This window comes from Chrysemys picta, chromosome 3 (genome assembly GCF_011386835.1).
Source record: "Chrysemys picta bellii isolate R12L10 chromosome 3, ASM1138683v2, whole genome shotgun sequence".
In the NCBI taxonomy this organism is placed as follows: Eukaryota; Metazoa; Chordata; order Testudines; family Emydidae; genus Chrysemys; species Chrysemys picta.
The window spans coordinates 88,351,756-88,376,157 of record NC_088793.1 but is presented as its reverse complement, the minus strand read 5'-3'; the positions used below and the strand labels follow the sequence as shown (position 1 = coordinate 88,376,157).

General features: G+C 42.4%; 1 long non-coding RNA gene across 2 annotated transcripts in view; it reads left to right on the top strand.

Moving 5' to 3' along the window:
* Window positions 1-24,402, top strand: part of LOC101948928 (uncharacterized) — a 145,398-nt gene that overhangs the window by 60,112 nt on the left and 60,884 nt on the right. Inside the window, exon 3 of one of the 2 annotated variants that reach the window (XR_010599581.1) lies at window positions 4,969-9,768. The exons of the other annotated variant lie outside the window; for it this stretch is intronic. This is a non-coding gene — a long non-coding RNA (uncharacterized LOC101948928). Of the gene's footprint in view, window positions 1-4,968; window positions 9,769-24,402 lie in introns of those variants that run through there. 2 annotated transcript variants of the gene reach the window in all.

Here is a 24,402-nt window from a genome sequence, read left to right as displayed (position 1 = left end):
GTTTGGAACTTACCAGTTGCAAACATGTTGTGGGGACTTGATCCTACAAGGTGGGGAGTGCTCTGGCCCTATTCCAGCAAAACATTTAAGCACATGCTTAATTGTAAAGACATGAGTAGTTCCAAGATAAGCATGTACCAGGGGCTAGAGTGGATCAGGATCAGAGTGCCCAGCACCTTGCAGGATCAAACCTAGGATGACAACACTGAACAAATGAGGGCCCTTCACAGAAGCTGTGCATGACAATCTAACAAATGCTTAATTCATTGCAGAACAACTTAAACAAAAACTTATTGAGCCATAGGACATATCTCTTGTTTGCTGTTTTTTTGTTCCATATGAAATGACCTATATGCTTTTGAGTCAAAGAGACGGTTCTAAGCTGATCAATTTCTTCTGTGGTATTTCAGTTTTTCACACTTCATGCTGTTAATCTTTCCAGTACCAGTGCTGTGCGTCGAAGTGTGAAGTGTACAGCTATAAAGCTTAGGCATAAATACATCTCGCAAAAGACATTTTCTATAGCGTATATCATTTTATAGAATATACAGAATCATTTTATAGAATAAAGAATCAATGGTAAAGCCACATTGATTCTTTATTTATTTTAAGAGTGCAGGGTGACAGAGCTCAAAATCACACTGTATTGATGAGGTAAGCAGATTAAAAACACGTTCTGTGCTGAGTGTTTAAAACACACAATTAGTTGCAAAAGCAAATGAAAAAAATCATGACCCTGTGTTTTATTGACTTGATTTAGCTGATAGCTTTCTCCTCTATTTTAACAAAGGGTGAATTGCTATAGGAAACAGGCTAAAAAATGTGAAGAGAACACATGGTCATGATGACTTACACAATTAATTAATTAAATGCAAGATAACACTTGCCAGTTTGTATAAAGACAAATTTTTCTAACTAAGGGCTTGTCTTTATTAAGAAAACATGTTGTGCCAATGCAAACACCTAATGCAGATATGGGGCACTGAATCATGCTATGTTGAGGTAAGCCCCACTGTGCACACTGAACATTTGCATTGGCATAATTACATCTATGTATTTAAACTGATATGTTTTCTTAGGCCATGTGTATATTAGAAAACTTGCACTTGTGTAACTCAACTTGATCTAGTGCAAACTCCTAATACAGACGCTAACTGATTTAAGTGCAGCTATATTAGGGTTTTACTCCACTGTAACTAGACTGATTTTAATTATACTGGTGCACATTTTCTAATATAGACAAGGCCTCTGTAAAGACAAGCCTTTAAAAAGCTCAGAACAAAAGTGCCATAAATAGTTTCATGCCTATTTACTGGTTGACATAAATTTAGTCTAGCATGGAGACTATGTGTTCGATTCCTTATGCTCCTTCATAGACTGTAGCAGTGGTGACATTTTTCATATAGTGCATTCCACCACTATTTTTCCATCCATCAATTTTCATTTTATTGGGATCTCTTTGCCATCCCACATTTGCACCTGAACCATTGATCCATTGTTTCTTGTTATCACACTTCTTGTTTTTCCTGCTATCTGGTGTGGTTCTCTCAAAATTCCTTAAGATCCCAGTCCTGAAATTAAATCTGTGCAGGGGGGGAGTCACACAGACTTTGGGGGGATATAGCATGGGTGTATGGGTTCTCTTGTGCAGTTCCTGCAGGACTGGGGCCTTAAACAATATTTGCGTGTGTTAGATGCATAGTATTAATAGAATAAAATTGAGAGTATATGTTGCCGAGGACTGGAAAGTACAGACACTCTCTATTTGATACCCAGGAGCAATTGCTCTACACATATGCTCCACAAAATACGAAGCATAAAGAATTTCATTTTTAATTACAAAGTAAAATATCACTCCAAAATTGTGTAATTGATGGGTGGGTCACTTTAGCAAAGCAGAGAACATAAGGGAACCTGGCATTAAATGTTTGATATGCTGCCATGACATTTGCTGAATTTTATTTTTATGCTGTAGTTAAACCATAAACTCTGCTAAATTTGATTCTTTGCAGAATAAGGCAAAATAATGCAATTCTACTATTCTATTTATAAAATAGAAAAATAGAATAAAATAGAATAGAAAAGAATGTGGATCTGTGCATGTGGCTACATATTAAATTATATAATTCTGATTCTGGAAAATGATCAAATAAGCCTTAAGCTTTAGCTGTTTCGCTTTGCTTTGATGTTCTTCTGCATGTGGAAATTTAAATGTCTTTCTTTAAGAATAACAGGATTATTTGAAAGTGAAATCCTTTAAGTCTCCTTAATATTCTACATTTTAATTCTTGACTCATCGATGTATTCATTGTTTCTATTTACGAAGGCCATGTCTACACTATAAACGTAGGTTGATGCAAGGTATATTGGCATAAAGCTGCCGCAGTTAGTTTATTGCTTGTGCATGTGCATTCTTGGATCCTTGCAATGGTGCTGCGGGTACTCACCTGGAGCGCTCGTGTTGATGCATAGTGCAGTGCGCTGTCGGTTGATATCCCAGTGAGCAACCCACCACCGTCCTGCATACAGTCTTTTGGGCAGTTTAGGCAAAGCATGGTGGAGCAGAAACAAGCAGGGGTGACTGGAAGGAAAGGATTTCAACTTACCACTGTGTAGCTGTCCCTGATCCATAATGTCATCTATATCTCATAATTTTCAGGCCTTTTTTAAAAAAATCTCATCTCTGACGGAAGCATGGGGCCTGTACAGCTCTGCACTATTGTTGTAAGTGTTGCAAGCACATGGCGCACGATCCTCCAGTATATGCAGAGTTGTAAGAAGAACCAAATCAGTGGGGACCATGAAGATTTCTTGGAGGACAGATTGCTGTGTTCGTAGCATTCACAGAGCAGCTGCAGATGGTTGAGTGTCACTTCTGGGCCTGAGAAATAAGCACTTATTGGTGGGATTGCAGCATAATGCAGGCTTGGGATGACAAACAGTGGCTGCAGAATGTACTGTGCTTTACCTGGCCCTGCTGTTTTGGGGCCTGTTCAGAATTCTGTGGTGTTTGATGTACATTTCTGATTATTACACTTTGTCACTGATCCTAAATTGTGTCACACTGCACAGTAACAAGTGGGTGCTTTCAGAACTGCTAGGCACTCTGCAGCATATGTTGTGGAACTAATAAAGATGAATTGTTTTCCAAATAATTTTATTCGTTAACAAAATGAACGTAAAGAAAAATCAGCACAATTTAAAAGCAACTACATTTAAAAACTTAATAAATTAATGAAGCAGAACTTTACAAGGGGAAAGAACATTCATGTTCATTTTGGCTACATATTCAGCAACTGTGACTTTTACAGGTCTGTGTATGGGAAGCTGTGGTTGTCCTTAATGTTCCCTCAGGGTGGAGTGGTCAAGGTAGGGATATAGCCCCTGATGCCATGTGGAATGTTGGATGGGGTTGGGGGTGGGGATGGGGGTAGGTAGGTGCAGTAATGGAGTTCTCTATGTACTGCAAAGAGAGGTGACCCGGGATTGTTGAACCTGAAGCTTCACAGAAGTCTGCAGCATCTGTGTTTGCTGCTGGAGAGGCCCTATTGTGTCCTGGGTGCATCTCCCTCTCCTTTTCCTCATGGGCCTTTCTCCTCTCCACTCTTTCCTTTTCCAAGCTGTCTGCAGTGTTCACCCTCCATACCCTCCGCTCACAGTCTGATTCAGGATCTCATTGAACATGTCATATTGAGTCCTCTTCTATCCCCTCCTTATCTAGCTCAGGCATTCCATGGGTGTGGGGGGCAGCAGCTTCAGATAAAACACACATTGTGAGTGTAGTCACAACGAAAAGTTAAAATTCAGAACCCCGTTCCCTTGCTCCCCTAAAGTTTTAAATAAGATGTGCTTCTTGACACTTCCATTTTGGAGTACTTGTGCACAGCACCACTCACAGCACTACCCAGGGGTGAGAGAAATGAGGAAGGAATTGCTCGGTTGCATGAACCTATGAGTCTAGGGCAATGGCACTGAATAGTGGCACCACTTTCTACAGACGGTGGTGATTTTAGCTGATATCTCACTCCTGCAGGTAACAAAGGCAGAGAAAGCACAGCTGCTGCTGGCGTCCCGCAGCTGCCCAAGTCCATATGCTGCTAGTCTGTGTGCGGCAATGGTGCCTGCTGAAGTTATCATGGACTGGCACAGGAAAGTGACCTACCTCAGAGGCAGGGGCGGCTCCAGGCACCAGCGCACCAAGCATGTGCCTGGGGCTGGAAGCCGCGGGGGGCAGCCTGCTGGTCGCTGTGAGGGCGGCAGTCAGGCTGTCTTTGGCGGAATGCCTGTGGGAGGTCCGCCGGTCCTGCGGTTTCAGCGGCCAGGGCCGGCTTTAGGCCGATTCAGGCGATTCCCCTGAATCGAGCCCAGCGCCTAAGAGGGCCCCATGCCCTTGCCGCCACCGGTATGCCATACCAGGGCAGCCGGCTTCCCCAGGGGGCAATTTAAAGAGCCTGGGGCTCCCAGCAGGGGCTGGAGCCCCAGGCCCTTTAAATTGCCACCAGAGCCCCACTTCTGGAGCCCTGGGGTAGGGCTGCGGGGCTCTGGTGGCTATTTAAAAAGTCCGGGGCTCCCCTTGCTTCTACCGCCCCAGCCCTTTAAATAGCTGCTGGAGCCCCGCTGCTTCCCCAGGGCTCCCTCGGCTATTTAAAGGGCCGGGGCGGTAGAAGTAGGAGAGCCTCTGCCCTGCCCACATCCAGCCCCTGCTACACCCCCTGCCCGCACCAGTCCCGCCCCCTTGCCCTGCCCGTACCAGCCCCTGTCTCCAGCCAGCCCCGCACCCTCTGCCCTGCCCGCAGTCAGCCCCGCACCCCTTGCCCTGCCTTCAGCCAGACTTTACCTCCAGTCAACCCCTGCCCTGCCTCCAGCCAGCAATGTACGTAATATATAATTTTGTTATTATTTATATAGTTATGAAAAGTAAATAATACATGGAAAAAATGAAAGGGGGTTTTTTATGTTTTTTTTTAGTCATCCCTGCCGGGGCCCCGCCGAAAATGTTCGAATTGGGCCCCACACTGCCTAAAGCCGGCCACAGGCATGCCACCGAATCCGCGTTACCAGCGGACTTCCCACAGGCACGCCGCGGAAGGATGCCTCACTGCCGTGATTGGGGCGGCAAAATACGTAGAGCCGCCCCTGCTCAGAGGAAGTAATAAGGCTGCTATCTCTAGAAAACTTAAGGAGAGGATTGCAGAGTAGCAGTGTGTACTGTGCCACTGGTAAATTACACATCCTGGTCTTGTCAGTATAGATGTATATATGTGAACTACATACATTTCTAACAACTGGTGGGAACCATCCCCCCCCCCCCCCCGCCCCCCGCTCCTTCTGAACCATGGTGGTTGAAATTTTTTGGCCACTGGTGTGCACAGTCATAGTGTTCATACCCCCATTACAGAAAGGATGCTAGACCCCACAAGGGACCCCACTATTCACGGGAAAAGACCTTACAAGGAGGAACATCAAACAAATATAACAGAAATTCTGAATGAACTGATTGATAGCCTTGATTGGTTGGTCTATCCTAGCACCAAGTGCCTTCCATTCAGGGTTGTCTTTACCTTTGCTTTTTGGGGCACTTCAGAGTGGATGGTTTGACCATTTGACCATGCCTGTTGAGTCCAGGGAAACTACGGAGCCTAGCTCAGTTTAATGCATATATTTCCTAGGACTTTCATTAGCATGGTCATAATTCCTTGGTTGTGGAGTGTTGCTAACAATCCTATTGCTGTTCTTATGGCTAGGAAATACATTCCCTGGCCAGATAAGAATTTTGCATGAGATCATAATAGGGTGGCTCTAGATCTAGGTCCCATTGTTATAATGGGCTTTTCTATGCTGAGGGGGTGCATACCCCTATGATCTCTTGGTTATACTATTGTGATTTCAAAGTTTAGTGTTAATGTGGGGAGCTGAGGTTGAAGAATTCATTGGTTTATTTATTATTATTATTATTAGCAGTATTCCTTTTTGGAGGGAGGTTTAGGTGAGGTGTCCCTGAAAGCAGGGGTTCTCAAACTGGGGGTCGGGACCCCTCACGGGGTCGCAAGGTTATTACATGGAGGTCGCGAGCTGTCAGCCTCCACCCCAAATTCTGCTTTGCCTCCAGCATTTATAATGGTGTTAAATATATAAAAAAGTATTTTTAATTTATAAGGCGGGGGGTCGCACTCAGAGGCTTGCTATGTGAAAGGGGTCACCAGTCAAAAAGTTTGAGAGCCACTGCCTTAAAGGATGCAAGCAAATCACGTAGTGACCCTACCTGATCCCAATTTCAGGAACTCTATTAGCATTTAAGGAGGAAATAGTAACCATTGTATTGAGGTTAGGATCATATTCCACCCACCAAATAGCTCATCTAGGAGACATGCTAGGCATAAGCATGGGCATTTCTTGCTTGCGCTATTTTTATACTAGAAGAAGGTGTAAAGTGTGTTAGCTAATATAAATCCTAGTGTAGACAAGACAGTTTAGTGTTAATACAGTGAGTTGGCTGAGGTAAACTCTAGGGGAAAACCTAGGGTTTTACTTTGACTTACTAACTTGTTGAAACTACAACTTGTCTTGTCCATGCTAGTTAAAATACACCTTTTTTTCCCTAGTGAATTCAAGGCCTTGATGTCAGTTAGGTAAGAAGTGGCTTGAGACATAGTAAATTTAAGATGGGTTTAGAAGGCAGTCAGGACTTTCATCTACTGGGGCTTCTTGCCAGGGGACTTGGAGGGTTAGGCAAGGGCTTTATGTTTAACTGCAATAAAGTTGCAGCCTCTGAGCAAAAATGCATTTACAACATCTGTGTGCTCACTCAGGCAGGCCCTCTGCAAATAAGATTCCACCCTTTTTCTACTGTGCACCTCACCTCCCCAGATAACCAACATACACTGATGTCTTGCTTATCTTTGCAGAAGATCTCCAGACAAAGGTTAGTTAGACAGTAATTATGTCAACCCTAACACCAGCACCCCATTCATTTCAATGAAGCATTAATTTCAAAGACTAATTGGGACCCATTTAAATGCTAACATTATTAAATACAAATAATCAAGAAACATTCAGCTGACATCAGGGCACCTCTTAAAAGCTAAATGGGTCCCTGATGTAACTGGATTTAAAAACATAGATTACACCAGGGATCAATTTGGCCCATTGCCTTTATTCTCCCCATGCCTCCTTCCCCACCCCTCCCCCCAAGGAATCTGGGTAGGCTCTTTGTTCACTCATCATTCAAAGAAGTACCATGCTGCCTAAACTGGACGGAGATTGGGTTTTACTCTGCCCTTACATTCTTGGGATTTTTCTTTCTTCTATTTTTCTCTTTCTTCTTTTATGTAGCAATTGCGAAGCTGCTGGCTTCACTGGGGGCAGGATTTCTGTGTTTGTACAGCATCTGATGCCTAGCACAATGGGGTCCTGCTCCGTGACTGGGACTCCGAGACGTTACTGCAGTACAAACAATAAATAATAATTAATAGTGGCTGCAACGTCAAGCTGCAACATGGATCACCTAGGGGTGCTATTGAATCACAAAACACTCATTCTGGAGACTCAGCGATATATATGCTCTGTCCTGGGAGTAGATGTCAAAATAATAACCATCTGGCTCCAAGTGTGAATCTTCTCCTACTTCTTATACACAGCCATTGGCGCTCCTGGCATTTCACAGAGAGAATACAGCATATATATCAATAAAAATAAGAACCCAAGGGGCTCCCCACTTAACTCAGGGAGAATTTTGTCAACTTTGTGTGAGATATAGTTAACCAGAAGGGTACATTCTTCAGAGCATAGTGAGTGCAAATACTGGGATGACTAGCTACATGAATTGTATGTGGAAAACTGTGAGTGCAATTTTGCAAGCACAATTTGTGTCCACAAAAAAGCCCAGCTAAAAATTGATGTGGTTAGGTGGGCTGGGTTACCGTTGAAGACATCTTCTTCCCCCCATTACAGCTCATTGACATAAAACTTTTGCACTGGTTTAACTAAATTTACCAACACAAGCTAACCTGCTCAAAACACTTTTAAATTGGCATAGGTGTGTCCACTTTAGGAGGTTGCAATGATTTAACTGAATTGTTATTTAAAGTGATTTAGTGAAATAAGTACAAAAACTATGTGGACAAGCTCTAACCCATTGTTTGATCCATTGTCAATACAGGACAGGCTTCTCCTTTATTGCTGGAAAAATACTGATTGAGTAATGTAATCCCCTGTGATAAAGTAAATACATTCCTTTGCAATTAGGATTAAAAAGAAATTCTAACTATAAAGGATTTGTTGTTTTAATTTGTAACAGAATGCTAAATGCAGCAAGTAGATTTTATTTTAGGAACACCAACATTGAATGAAGGCTTATGTATCCTATGTAGGGCTAGATATTTTTAGTTTTTTTTTAAACAAGAAATTGTAATATGTTAGCGGAGGATGGGGTATTTGGCTGTTGTTGGGTTTTTTTATTGCATTTTTAAAACACAGATGTTAGAAGAATGGGTTAGGTCTCAATTAGAAGAACTATCCCTATTGGCTTTAAAAAAACCCTCTAGGTTTGTCAGGTAGAAAGGATGATCTAGTGGATAGGACACTGGATTGCAACTTAGGCTCAGGCACAGACAATTTATGTGACCTTGCGCAAGTCACTACCCTGTGCCTCAGTTCCCCCATCCACAAAATGGGGACAGTACTTCTGTATCTTATCAGAATGTTGTGAGGATAAAATCCACTCCTGAGTGTGAGATACTGAGATGCCAGATTGATGAGGGCCACAGGAATACCTAGATACGTCTTTTTTTTTTTTATCCACATATCATCCTCAGTATCACAGTTAAAATTGAGCAAACACAGGTTTCCTTACAGAAGACAGTTACATTGTGACTCCAGTCCCATTTCTTCTTGATCAAATTGTTAAGTCTTTTTCCTTTTGCTGGGACCAAAAATAAAGACCTACTTCAGTGGATGCTGCAAGTGCTCAGGAACTCTGAAAATTACTCCATTTATTTTAGTTTCTATATATAGAATTAGGTGCCCAACTTCAGGCACCCGAGTTTGAAGATTTTGGCCTTGCTTGTATGTTACACTTGTATCTTACAAACAATCCTCAGGCAGTGCTTATCTTTGCTGAGTTTACTAGAAAACAAAATGAATCTACCTTAGCCAGAAGTCAGGATTTCACTAAAAAATGTGTATGCAACAGACACAAATTATGATTTTCATGGTATTTGGCCTCTAGTCTGAAATCTTGATTTAACAGACCTATGGACAAAAATTATTCTTTACCATAGGAAAGCTGAAATTGGATGGAAATAAATGGGGTTACACTGTAGGAACATCTCTGGTTGGCTTATAGGCATGGAGTGATCATAGGGAGCCAGTCAAAGATGGGGGCTAAGAGTCCAATGGGCTAACATTTCTGGAATGTTTCAAAGCATAGTCCAGAGAGGTTGTTCATATTTTGTAGTCATGGCCTGCTACTATTCCTCTTCCCCCTATAATAATCAGGTAATTGTTTATATAAAGAATATACCATACTTTCTGAACCCAATAGTTATAGGAGAGTGGTAATGGATTTCTCCATGCACACTTACTCTAATGCTTTTGGCAGTCTGAAAGAGGATCCATGTGAATCTTTGTAAATTCCCATTCTCCTCGAGTATAAGATTGCTTAAACCCACTGTAACTCTGCAGATTGCAATGTTATTCCAGGCATGTTTATAATTAATCTCATTATTTTAATAATAATTTCTCGTATCCACTTATTTTAAGGCAATAGAAAAATATATGCTCCAATCTCTCCAACAGTTTCATTGGAAAAATTTCCACTGTGCACAATTTGTCTGGAGCAAAGTAGAATCTGTAAAGTGTGTATTATGGAGCCTCCATAAGATTAAATCCAAATGGAGTTACTGTTTGTATAATAAAATATCTGTCCACTGCTCATCTACCTCTCAATTGATGCCAAAAGCTTTTCTCTACCATCTACCATATAGTTCATAGCTATCCCTGTTTAAATTGTGTAACCTTCTCTAAATATTTCCTTTAGTACCAATGCATTACTTATGTCTCTAAGATTTGCGGTGCACCTTGTCAACAGAACTGTTTTCCCCCTTGAACAGCAAAACTTCTTAAGTGAAAGAACAAATAATAATAAAAATGATTAGAGACCGAGCATAGACCTTAAACTATCAGAGCCAATAAAATTCCTACTCACAAAAAAGAGCTGAGAAGACTAGCATACAGTTTGTGTTTTGGTTACTGTGACAGGGCGTGCTTGCCCCGCACGGTTACTGCAAGGGTTAACTCTACTCTTTGGGCCAAGAAGGCCATGCCCCCTCAGCCCTGCTGGGCATGCGCTGGCTGGAGACCAGGTATAAAAGGGATCAGCCTGGCTTATTTGGGGCTGATTGCCAAGCAGGGAGGATGCCCGCTGCAGGCTCAAGCCCGGGAACTGCTGAGGCCCCAGACGGCAGAAGTTAGAGACGCCAAGACCCAGGCGAACAACCAAGCTCCTGAAGACACCCAAGAAGTGATGGAGCTGCTGAGAGCCACACAGGCTGAGGAGCCTATGGACTTCAGAGACGCCAGGACCACTATGCCAGGGACAGGGTAGGAAGTAGCTCAGGGGGACTAGGCATTGTACCAAGTGGTGTCAGCATGTTTCAGATGGATTCCATGCTGACCCAGTGGCGAGCATACTTGCTGCTATCAGGGCCCTGAGCTGGGATCCGGTAAAGCAGGGAGGGCCTGGGTCCTCCTACTTGGCTGCCACCTCTTCCCCAGGTGACAGCCCTCTCCCCTGATCCGCTGCCAGGCCAAACAACCCTACTGAAGAGGGCCATTATACTGCCGCGGGTCATTGGGGCACACAGCCCTGAAAGAGGACAGATAGACTGGCTCTGGCCATTGGGCCATGCAGACTTGAGAGGGTAACTATACAGACTCTGGCCTCTAGGCCACACAGCCCTGCGGAACAGAGTAGCCATACTGACTCTGTCCGCTAGGTCACATAGCCCTGAGAAAGGGCAGCCATTTTGACTTTTACCCCTAGGCCAAGATATCCCAAGACTAGGGGTAATGGTATCAATTCAGCTGCAGGGCCATAACTATCCTCACCGCTTGCCCCATGACAGTTACCATGAATCTAAGCCTGCTGGAGTAAAGCCCTATGGAGTAACTGTAGATGAGTAAGGGGAAATACGTGATTAATATGTAATATTTCCCTAATCTGGAACCATATATATAACTAAGGTACCATATATTATTGGTTGGGTTCTAGGCTTGATTGTTCACCTGGATCTTTGCTGGGAGAGGACCCTCTCTGAGCAGATCTTCCTAATCCACATGGAAAAGGGGAGCCAGTTGTTTCTTCAAGAGCAAACCCTCCACTGTTTCTCGGGATCTTGTAGGAGGTCCCAGATGCATAGGGCAGGATATATTGTAGGAGGGGGCAGGCTGTGGGTGGGACTAGGACATACATCATTCATTCTAGGCTAGGTCCTGAACATCTGCAGAATTTTGTGTTTGTGAAAATGGTCTTACTACTGCTAAATGTCTTGTGACAAGGAGGAAAAAATCCCATGGAAGGCATAATTTTCACTAGAAAAAGAGAGAAAGAAATAGAGTGGTGGCAAAAAGGCATATGCATTTGTGTTGCAAATTAAAATGCAGTCCAAGTTATGTTTATTTTTGAGAGAGACTCCATTAGTCAGTCAAATCAGTACAGAAATGGCAACAGCTAGCCTGTTAGTTACTAGTACCAGTGGCTGTGTCAGGCCAGCTAAATGGCAGCTGGTTCTAATTCTCTTAGGTTTCACGTGGGTGGGTAGAAGAGGCTTATTTTATTTCCTGCTGCATTCTTCCAGTCATGATTGCTTTTTTTTTTTTAAAGTGGTCTGTACACATCAAAACGTAGTTATGACTTTTGTACAACCAATGGAAATGAACACTTCCCACACCCCTGTTAATATAAAATTCATTGTGCTATCACACCACATTATTGTCCTCTTTCCTTACTATTGAATTGAATTTTTAAAAAACATTGGACCTGAATTCTGCTCTTGCTTGCACTGATGCAAATCAGCTAACTCCACTGAAGAGTGTAAAACTACTATAAATGAGGAGAGAATTATGCTCGTTATGTTCAAGAAACCATAATGCTTCCAAATTGGAATACCAAGGCCTACATTCATAAAACATAATGTTACTGTTGAAAGCTAAGGATAAGAGTGAACCTGGTGTGACAGAGTATACTGTCACATAGGGTGAGAAAAATAAAACAAAACAAAACAAAACCCCCAAAGCTGACTCCAGTTAAGCAGTTGTCTCAGAGGCTGCAGGGAGTGGGAGTGATCTGGGCCTATATAAACCTGCCCCAGATTATTCAAAAGGAGAGAAATGGATGAGGCAGCACTCTAGACTGAGAGGCTGAAGCAGTGCTGTGGGAGAGGGGAGAAACAACACTAAAGAGAAGCAGGAAAAGAGACCTGCTGGGAAAAAGGTACTGAGTTTGGGGAGAGTTGGGCACAGGCTGGGGCCTGCCTCCTGAGGAAACTGACTTGCCATAGAGGAAGAGACTTATGGGAAAATAGCATTAAAATCTTTGTGCAAAAATGATGATAAACTAAATACAGGTACACCCTTCTGTAACGATTACTACATATGTTATGGCTCTGGGTTTTTTTCTGCCTCCCCTCCCCTTATTTTTTTTTCTCCTGTGGCAATCAGGCCATCCTGGCTCACCATGGGCTAGCTTAGTGACATTCATTCTTAGTGGTGGGCTTATCTGGGGAGGGGAGACATGAGCCAGGAGAGGGAGACAAGCTGTCTCCTTAAAGTTCAGGAGACCGGATTGGAATCCTCTCTTTAGAAGTTTAGAAGAAGACTCAGGAGAAGAAACTGAGGGTCTGGCCACTCCTAGATTTGAAACCAGTCTTGGCAGGAGACCAATGTCTCCAAGAGTCAAAGAATCTACTTCTGATTTGAGCATCCTGCTCCAGCTATTTCTGAGTTGTCAGGAAAAGAGGAATAAAAAGATGGAGGCCCAATCAGGGGAGTTACAGGCCCAGTTTAGAAAAATGAAACAATCCTTTGTTTGTTTGGTCCATTCAGATACCAAAAGGAAGGGCTGGTAGGAGTTCCCAAAATGCAGATAGGGCAGCATCAGCCTCCACACCAAGACCCTGGGCAAGACAATGTCAGTTTGGAGGACTGAGGGACTCTGCTGGGAGGATGGAGCATAAAGAGAGCCAAAATTACCCCTGTATGTTGAAGGGGAGGATCTAGGACCATTTATCTCCAGGCTTGAATGAATGACGACATGTGGCTGGCCACAGGAGGATTGGGTTGTTTATTTGGCTCCACTGTCGGCAGGAAAGGCTGTGAATACATAGGATCTGGTAGATAATTAGGCAGAAATGACGAGGACAATTGGCGAAAATACCAAATTAGTGAGAAGACATATCAACAGCAGTTCAGGGCTGCTGAGATAGTGATATTCCTCGGGGTACAATCTGGAATGTTGAACAGCTGTGTCCCTGTAATTCTCTAGCCTGGGGTGCCTTTTACACTGCACTGTTGTCAGAACATCCACTCCTGGCCTGCTCACATAGTCTTTGGCATGCAAATTCACTCCCAGCTAAATACATGAGCACTCTGACCAGTCACTCATGAATTACATATACGGCCACACCGGCAAATTCTTAGTCCCAGCCTCGTTCCACCAGAAATGTGTATCTTGCACTGTCCAGCACACTACTGAACAATGCAAACTCATAGAAAGTCCGTCATTTCATCAAAGGAAAATGATGTATGCCCCAGTCTTGTTATCCCAAATAGTTTCCCCACATACTTTAATCCAAACGCACTGGTTGAGATAAAACAATAAGATACATTTTATCTTTCTCTAGTTAATAAACGTAAGTGATTACAAGTGATGATGCATAAAAGTCAGGATTGTTTATAAAAAGAAAATAAAAGAGTAAAACACAAGCTAATACCTAACTTAACAAGCAAAGTGAACTTAAAAGCAAAAAGTTTTGTCTTACCATATGCTGTGGTAAATTTCACAGGCTGGGTCTCCTTTCAGCTTGGGACCATACCCCCTTAGTTCAGTGTTTTGAGAGTCACTGATGTCATGAGCAGAGAGATGGGAGGAGAGTAGGTGAAGTGGAGGCCACTGTTTCCCATATTTATACCACTCTCCCCTCTTTGAGGGTTACCCCCAGCTGGGGTGCAGGCGACAACTAGTCTCTTGTGGATATGAGGGTATGGTTGCCAACTTTCTAATTGCAGAAAACCAAACACCCATGCCCTGCCCCTTCTCCGATAAGGGGAGAGGAATTTATCTCAACCCTAGAGTTGAGTAAGGTTTATTGACAAGTTCCTTTGTCACAAGGATCAAAGAATGAAGCTGCAACTAAACCCCCTCTGGCGCTGTATCAATTCACTGTCCTTCCATTTGGACTACATGGGGCTCCAGCCATGTTTGAGTGACTAATGGACAGTCTTTTAAAAGGATGTGAGGGATATGCCACTGCATACTTGGGTGATGTGGTTATCTATAGTGTCACTTGGAAGAAGCATCTAGAACATCTAGAGGAAGTGCTCCAATGGAGCCAAGAAGCTGGTTTAACCATAAACCCTGGCAAATGTGAATGGACTCAGAAAGAAATCAAATATGAGGGTTTGTATTAGCGAAAGACTTGTGACAATCTCAAATAGAGAGAGTGCAAGCTATTCAGCGAGTCCAACCCCAAGGACCAAGAAGCAGTAAGATCCTCTTTAGGATCCTCATAGGATGGCATAGAAGGTTTATGCTTCATTTTTCCATACTTGCGGCACTCCTAACAAAGCAGAACAAACAAACTATGGTGAACTGGACAAATGAATGTGAAAAGGCCTTCCAGGCACTGAAGAAAACAATCTGTGAGTATCCAGTAGTTCAGAGCCTGATTTTTCTGTTGACTTTATAGTCTATCTGTTTATAGTATGAATTTATATGGGAGTTGGCCTGGAAGCAGTTGTACTGCAAGGAAAAGAAGGGATACAACATCCAATGGCACATGTGAGCAGGAAACTGTTTCCATGAGAGACAAAATATGCTACTGTAGAAAAGGAATGTCTGTTTATAAAATGGAGAGTGGAGATCCTAAAGTACTATCTATATAGAAGGCCTTTTTTTTTTTTTCTTAAAATTGACCATAAAGGTGTACAATGTCTGCAGATTATATCATAATTCCAGAATAACTAGATGGTACCTCTCATAGCAGTCATATGACATCACCATTTGACATAAACTGGGACATAAATATTTACTGGCAGATGACTTATCTCGATTTACCTCTATACTTACCCTTAAAGGAGAGAGGAGAAAAAATGTGACAGATTGAACTGTCAAACAGAGGGAGAGAAAACAAAACACAAAAAGGAGCTTAATCCAATTACGCAGTCCTTTTATAGGTTGCTGGGAGTGGGAGGGGTTTGGGTGTATATAAGCCAGACAGGGTTCATTCCAAAGGAGAGAGAAGGATGAGGCACCACTGTAGAAGACTGGGAGGCTGATGAGAAAACAGCTCCAGAAAGGGGCAGGAGAAGAGACAAACACCTGTTGGGTAAAAGGTATTGAGTTTGGGGAGAGTTGGGCACAGACTGGGGTCTGCCTCCCCCGGAAACTGTGGCCTTCCCATAGAGGTAAGAGAACATTGGGGAAATGGGACTGGAGACTTGGGTGTAGTTTTATAATTATTGCTACATATTCTGTCTTGTTTTTTTTTGTCCCCCTCCCTGCCTTTTTTTTTTTTTTTTTTTTTTTTTTAATGGTGGTCAAATTATCCTGGTCTACCAGGCGATAGCTTGGTGACACTTGGCATTCATACAGTCTGTAGATAACAACTTGTGTCTGAGTCTTTTACAGGGCTCATTATACTGCACATACCACATGTATTTAATGGCTTTGATTTCTATTGCAACCTTGCAAGACTATTTGAAGAGGTGTGAACAATTAGTTAATGAAGAGCACAGTATGTCTAGACAGAGCTAACTGTTAGCAGATGATCACTATTTATATTTATCAGTGAGCGGAGTGACATGAACAGGATAGATTTTCACCAGGAATAGAGATCAGTCAATCTGAAGTTATTCAACTTCTCTTTTGGGGGCGGAGGGGAAAGAGGAGGATGGGGCACTGCAATGGATTTGGAGCCCAGACTGAGGCCTACTGGCAAAGGGTCATCATCTCCCTGGACTATAGCGGTCAAACTCAGTGTCTAGATCTCCTCAAAGATGGCTCGGAGATACCCGCCTGCCAAAAGGGAGCCCTCCCCATCTGCAACTGAGGTGAGTACCACCTAGGGTGACCAGATGTCCCGATTTTATGGGGGCAGTCCCGATTTTTGGGTCTTTTTCTTATATAGGCTCCTATAACCCCCCACCCCCTGTCTCGATTTTTCACATTTGCTGTCTGGTCACCCTACTACCACCTTGGCACCAAGGAGGAGGAATGGATGAGAGAAAAGTGGAGAGGGAGTTCCCCGTGCCGTCTCCTCTGTGAGTGACTTCTTGAAATGGGTGGCGTACCCTCCCTGTGCTGCAAGAGCTTCCTTGCCCAGCTCCACCCACTGGACTCTTTCAAGAGGCATAGAAGCAGGCCCAGCGGCGCCCTCTCTAGATGCCTGGCAGGAATCTTCCCCTTCTCAAGAGGGAGGTGCTGGGCCTGCGCCTTATGCTTGCTGTGCTTAACCCCTGTTGCTAGTACTCAACCCTTGGATGGCTGGCCAGTGCAAGGGACTTCTTCTGGTGGTTTCTTAGTGTCAATAATACAGTTCTTGCTGAAACCCAGAATCATCATTTCCACTGTAATAAAGATGGTCAGTGTTCTGAAATATTTATTCTTCTGCATGGATTCTCTTCATCTGTTCTCGATTTGTTAAAATAAAAATAATGGTATGTTCCTCTTCTCACCTGCCAGGGCCATGATTAGCCTTAGGAGTCAGTGCTTAAATACTATAGTGAAAGCGCTATAGAAAAAAACAGAGCTAGGACCTGAGAAAGAATGGTCCATTGGTTAGTCTGCTAAGATGAGGACTCTGGACAGGAGACTGAGGTTCAGTTCAGACTTCCTGTTGGACTTTGGGCAAGTCACTTTGCTTAATGTCTCTGGCTTAGATCCTCAAAGATATTGGGAAATCAGTGGAAGTCAGGTGCCTAAATATCTTTGAGGATCTGGGTCTTCGTGCTTTGGTTCCTCATTTTTAAAATGTAGATAATATTTTCCTACCTCACAGCGGTGTTGTGAGGATAAATACATTAGACTGTGGGGTGCTCAGCTGCTGCAGTAAATGGGGGCTATGTTAATATTTTTTTTCCATTTTGACAGTTTATTAATTTTTTAAAACTGTTTATTATTTTTTAAACAAACCTGCTCCAGCCCCTTGGTGCCTTAAAAACTCAACCTTCCTATTTCAAACTGCAGAGGAGGGAGAGGAGGAGGGATGGATGGGGTATGTTTCTATTGATGAACTCGTGTGATTCTTGTAACACATTTCCCTCCCCCCGTTTAAATAATGATTTTGTGTCAGCAAGATGTAGGCATAAATGAAGGCATGAGTAATAACTTTTTGTTCATTTCATTTGGTTTTGCTGCAGGCAAGGTCAAAGAGTCAGACAATTTTGTGGATCTACAAGTGTAAAACAATATTTAAGTTAATGGTCAAGAAACCAGACATCTGTAACTATTTTAATCATAGCAACTAATAAAAGCCATTAAAATACCTATGTTCTAGAATTATGCTTTTAGGTTAAAAGAAGAAAATGATGATTCATTCCAGCTTAAACTTGATAGAATCAATAGTAATGTTTTTAAAGGGATTAATATTAGGAAACTATTTTGTTTGTCTGTCCAACACACACACACATATACACTAGGCTTGATTTGCCAGTAAGCTTTGCATCAATGGACAGCAGATCCACCATAACAAACTGGTTAAGCAGGATTTATGGCTGCTTTGCTTTGCCAAATCGGTACCACGGAGTTGGAGCACGCTGCGGAATCAGACCCACTATCAAGGCCAGTATTGCAATCCTAACTCATACAGAATCCCTGTTGACTTCAGTGGCACTAATCTCCTCACATACACACAGGTTTCAGGTTCAGGCTCTATCTATTTTTTTATATATATCTTTATCCATGCATAGATTTAGATGCAAAGTTTGTTTGTTAGAGCTGGCCAGAAAATGCACATCCCTTTGCTTTTTTTGGAAAAAACTTCATCCAGACCTGAATCAAGAGGAAAAGTCAAAAACATGAAATTTTCCATGGGAAGAGATTTCCTGAAAAAATCCATTTCAGGAGTACCAAAGTCGATTTTTATGGCCTTCTGGTTGGCTTCCTGGAAGGCTCTGATCAATTGCCCAAGGAAATTTTAATTTTGCAAAAAGTGCATTTTCTGTTGGAAAATCATTCTGATGGAAAATTCCCAACCAGCTCTAATGCGACATTAAGTTAACAAAGTTAAAATCCCAAAGCTGACAAATGAAAATTTAAGGTTCCAAGAGCAGTATTAGTTCAGATATAATACACACACTGTATGTTTTAACAACATAAATAGGTCATAAATATAACATTTAAAAGGAGCAAGAGAAGTTATATCTGTGCAACCTTAACATTGCATTATCTGCACAGGCTTTTGCATAGCTATCTATCTATTAATCTGTCAGGCTGTGTATCTGTTTGGTAATGATCTCTGCAGAATGGAAAGTCAAAATAGTATGTCATAGGTACCTAACCAGAAATAGATCCTCTAATTTCTAAGATGGCTGGATTCAATCAAGACTGACTATCAAATTGATAGTGAGTGGAAGTTATTATTTTTTTTTATGCTATTCAGTTGTATGTGAAGTTAGCTGGTGATATTATGATGTCCTAGTGGACATATGTCCTCAGCATAAAACCACCTCCACAACTGACACTGGCTTGTATCTTTTGTTGGGCAGTCTCAGCAGAGAGGCGAAGGACAGGGAGATTAAACTATTTTCTCTCATCCCTAGAGATGGTAAGTGTTGTGGTGCATTGGGGAGGCAGTGGGTTGATGCTTTCACTGCTGCTTGCCATCCTGATCTTGTTGTGTTGATACAATGTCCTGTTTCCAGGCCTGCCAATCTGGCCCCATTAAAGGAACATTGAATTAATTAACTTTATTTTTAAAAAAATAAAAGAATGAATCATTTAAAATATTTTTAGATGCTTAAGAATAATGTGACTCTCTCTCTCTCTCTCTCTCTCTCTCTCTCTCTCTTTAATCCATTTAGCTCTCGCATTGCTCCATAAACGAACAATGTATCATACAGGGGACTAAATTCAAAGCCTTACAACTGGGCGAGTCAACTACTACAAATACCTGGTTGCAGTAATAGAGGAATTCAGTCTTAATGGCTCAAAATACTTGTGAGGAAACAAGAGAATCCTTTTTTATAGATCAAGCAGTTTTTCTTCAGGGCGTTTAATCGATAAATCTCAGCCTGACCTGGAGGAACTGGCTTTTATGAAGCCTGCCAATTTTGCACACTGCGAAGGGGTCAACTAAAGCTCACTAGGAAATGAGTGGAAAACCACTAGATTGACTTTACTGAGGAATCCCTTACAGATATTTAATCAGAATGATTTTCTCTTCAATCCGGTCAAGGCTGATGAAAAGGCGAGGCCATCCATCTTTGCTATTAAAGGCTTGAGATTTGGAGAGCACTGCAGACTAAATAAAATGAGCACTCATTATTTGTATTTATGTAACATACACAAAAGGCTATTTTTAGCTTTCATTTTGTATTCCTAGCATGTTCATAAGTACAGAAATGGAACCTGGGAATAATTTGTCTGAGCTGGATGCCTGCAGTGACGTGTTCTTTGAACTAACAATGAAGTGAATGTGTCATTGACCACACATTGGGGGGAAAAAAGCCAAACAGTGGAAAGATGCAGGGAAATGCTAAAGCAGTAATGCTAATGTCAGTGTACAGTGCATCTCTCACTCCCCACTCTACCCTAAGATTAAGTGATCGCTAGTGTGTTAGAGGAAGTCTTGTGTTGCTATGGAGCAAGCTGAGATTTGGGCTTAACCTAAAGCCCTTGAGTTGGAAATAATTCATTCTTCATTGCTCGGTTGGTGTCTGGTGCTCTGACAGTTTTGTTGGCTTCCCCCCCACCCCCCTTTAAATGCACAGTCTTCATTTACTGGGGAAATCAGTTCATTAGGTTACCTCCCTAAATGAGCTGCTCTCTGTTCTTCCTGGCTCATAATGTAATGGATTTCAGTGTTTTCAATCAATACAGGATGTGTTTTTTGTGCAGCATTTTTATATGCTAACCCCATCAGGCACAAGCCTAGGCTGAAAATGTGTGGCAATGCAGTGTGCTCATATCCTGTAAATACATTTGGATTAAAAAATAGAGGGCCAGATTCAATACTGGAGTAACTCCATTGGCTTCAGTGAAGTTATATGGTGGGTGGATTTGGCCCACAGTTAGTGGGTTTCTTTATGAGGAAGAGTTTGAATAAATGTGTGTCACTTCACTTAGATATTTTATCAAGTCCCTCTAGCAGAGACCAAAATGAATTTTTTTTTTTTTTTTTGTAATCTCACCACACTCGTCCACATTAGATTCAAATGCTGACTGCCTGGCTTACATAAAAAATTGTGTGATTACATATAATAAATGAAGCATCAATAAATTGGAATGCATCCCGATGCTAAAGGGAAAATGTAGCATAATATCAAAGACAGTCTAATCACTATCAGTGGAGTTTACAAAAGTGCTAATATGACTGACATCAAGGGAGGGAATATTGTCTGAACAAGGACCGCAGGATTGCATTTGAGACATAGGAAATGCTGCAAAGCATCTGAATATATGAGAAAGGCAGGGGGCGTTCACAGTTTTCTCTTTGTGGTCTTTTTATTTAGTTAGACTTTTAACAGCTGCTCTTGGTGCCCATCACATAAAGACCCTGTTAAAATAACAGTATAACAATAAGTAGTGCTTCTTCACACCTCGACATCCACTGAAATGTCTGCTGGCTAATGAGGATGTTAAAATAAGCCCCAACCCCAACAACCCTCAGCCCATTCCCTCCCCAATGAAGATGACCTTTGCAGCAAATCTGGGCTCTGCTGACCCAGCTGGGGTTGTGAATTCAATAGTGAAGGACTCCTCTTTGAGAATGCCCTGCTAGCATCTCCTTCCATTTCAATTTGAGTGCCTCTGCTGATCACAACGGTGGTAATATGGCGTGGAGAGAGAAGCAGTCTCTCAGGTAACTAGCAAAACTCCAGGAAAATATATAACTAAAGTAGGCTACAATGGGAAGACGCATAGCTATTGTAAGGCTCCTTCTCAAAAGCTTAGATGTTCCAAGTAAAACAATCAAAGACATCAAATGCGGAATAATTGGGCTTTACAAACCTGCTTTTAACCCCCTACAGGTGTGTGTGTGTGTTTGGGGGGGGGGGCAAACTGTGAGGTGCTGAGCACCCTCAACTCCCATTGATGTTAAAGAGCAGGTGAAGGTGCTCAGAATCTCACCAAATTAGGCCCTCACCTCCTCCCAGTTCACTGCTATATTACATAAGAAAATAGTATATAATGGAAGGTGTATCCGGGAGGGGGGGGCCGGGGAGGGGAGACCAGTCCGGTTCCTTGGGAAGGTGAGTTCATCTGTTTTAACACAGCCAAATGCAAAGACGTCTATGAACAAAGAATGCAGATCACACTTACAAGATGGGAAACTGCATCCTGGAAATTAGAGACACTAAAAAGGATTTAGGAGTAATGGTAGATAACCAGTTAAACATGAACTCCGAATGCAATGCTATAACTGAGAAAGTGAACCGATCTTTGAATGCATAAGCAAGGAAATATCACATAGGAGTAGGTAGGTGGTATTACCTCTTTATATGGTATTAGTGTGACCATTACTGGAATACTGTGTACAGTTCTGGAGTCCACACTTCAAAAAGGATGTTGAAATATTGGAAAGGGTTCAGAGAAGAGCTACAAAAATCATTTGAGGCCTAGAAAACCTGCCTTCTAGTGAGAGACTTAAGAAGCTCAATCAATTTAGTTAATACAGGCGAAAGTTAAGAGTGACAACTTGATCACCATATACAAGTACATAGATGGGGAAGAGATTGGGATGCAGGTGTCTCTTTTAATCTAACAGAGAAAAGCATAGCGAGATCCAATGGTTGTAAAATGAAGCTAAATTGATTCTGACAAGAACTAAGACACCAAATTTTAACATTGAGGATAATTAACCATTGGAACAACTTACCTAGGGATGTGGTGGATTTTTTTTTTATCACTTCAAGTCTTAAAATAGAGACTGGATATTTTTCTAAATATATACTATAGCCCAAGCCCAAACTGTAGTTTGATGCTTGATGCAGAAATTACTGGGTGAGGTCCTAAGGTGGATGTTATGCAGGAGGTCAGACTGAATTAACATAATGGCACCTTCTGCCCTTTAAAATCTCTCAAAATAATCATAATTAAGTACTTGATACAAAGCCCATTGAAGTCAATGGGATTTTTTCAGACCCATAAATTCCAGTCCTGTACCCACTGCAGCCAATGGGAGTTATACAAGTCACTGGAAGAAAGGTTAATCACTCTGCTGAATAAATGTCAGGACAGCAATTATCAGTGCTGTAATCTGGGTGATCTTAATGTTGCCTTAATATTGAAATTACCTTAGAGTGACAAGCTTTGGTATCTCTAAGCTATTTGCCTTTGCCTCTTGCTTTTATGCCTTTGCAATCAGTTAATAACATTTACTTTAAAATAACGAAGTAAGTAACAAATACTGGTCTTGCCTGTGGGTAACTTTTGGTGTGTGTGTGTTTTTTGTTTTTTTGTTTTTTTAAAGCTCTTACTGTGTGGTCAGACTAGCTTCTGCATGAAAGACTTAGGGGGGAAAAGAAAATGAGCTGGAGTGCTCTTATGAAATTGGTGAATAAAACACAGCAATATTGACCCGCAATTTGCTTTTTAATTATCCAGACCAAACCAAATGCAAAGTGCTTTCATCGTATTCTCCAGCTTTTCTCTTTGGTTACCATTGGTTGCTCATCTTCACCGTGCACTAAAACAATCTTAATGAAAGTAAGAAAGTAAACATGTGAATTTCCTCTGAGCCAAAATAATGATTTACATGTAAAAGGTTTAAAAACTAACAGTTGGGAAGTGAGGAGAATGCTGCCTAAATTATCCATTTTAGGCAAACCGTGAACTGCACCAGAGTGTTTAGTTCTGGTGAACAAGCCCCTTCAAGCTCTCTGCAATTCACCCTTAGCTTTGCTCATTGGTGGCCTGGCTTTACCATATAGGCAGGCAGGAATAGATGACAACAGGGGCATTGGGATATCTGTCTCAGGAGAGAGGTAGGTTGACCATACATCCCGTTTTGGCCGGAACAGTCCCTTTTTTAAGCCCTGTCCTGGCCGTCCTGACTTTTTTGGCACAAGTGGGCATTTGTGCCATTTGCTCTTGCTGACTTGATCAGTTGGCAAGAGCAAACAGGACAAATGCCCATTTTTGTCCAAAAAATGGGGTGCGGTGCAGAGGAATGTGTGTGTGGAAGGGAAGAGCAGTGATGCCAGCCCTGTGCAGGGGGAGAGGCAGGGCTCAGGTGAGCAGCGACACCAGCCCAGCCTTGTGGGGCTGGGGGGGAGAGCAGGCAGAGCTCGGATGAGAGGCTCAGGCCAGCCCCATGCAGGGGGCGGGGGGTGCCTTTGGGTCAGCCCTGCGCGATGTCCCATTTTCCCTTTAGGAAATATGGTCACCCTAGACAGAGAGCCAGTTTCCACAGAAGTCTGGGATAGCCTGGTACAAATAGTTTGACTCAAACTTTAGAAGTATTCAAAATCAGTCTTAGGCTATGTCTACACTACGCAACTTTTAGCGACACAGCTGTGTCACTACAGCCATGTCGCTAAAAGGCGCACAGTGTAGCCGCTGTTTGTCAGTTCTCCTGCTGACAAAAAATTTCCACCCACGGTGAGCAGCATAAGCATTGTCGGCAGAAAAGTGCTCCTGACAACAACTCATTGTTCACACTGGTGCTTGTCGTCAGCAAAACTTTTGTCTTTCGGGGTGTGTGCGTGTGCGTGTGTGTGTTAACACCTCTGAAAGACAAAAGTTTTGTTGTTCAGTTGCCAAAGTAGACATGGCCTTAGTCTGAGGCCTGGTCTACACTATGAGTTTAGGTCGAATTTAGCAGCGTTAAATTGAATTAAGCCTGGACACGTTCACACGGCTAAGTCCCTTTTTTCGACTTAAAGGGCCCTTTAAATAGGTTTCTTTACTCCACCTCCGACGAGGGGATTAGCGATAAAATCGTCCTTAGCGGGTCGGAATTGGGG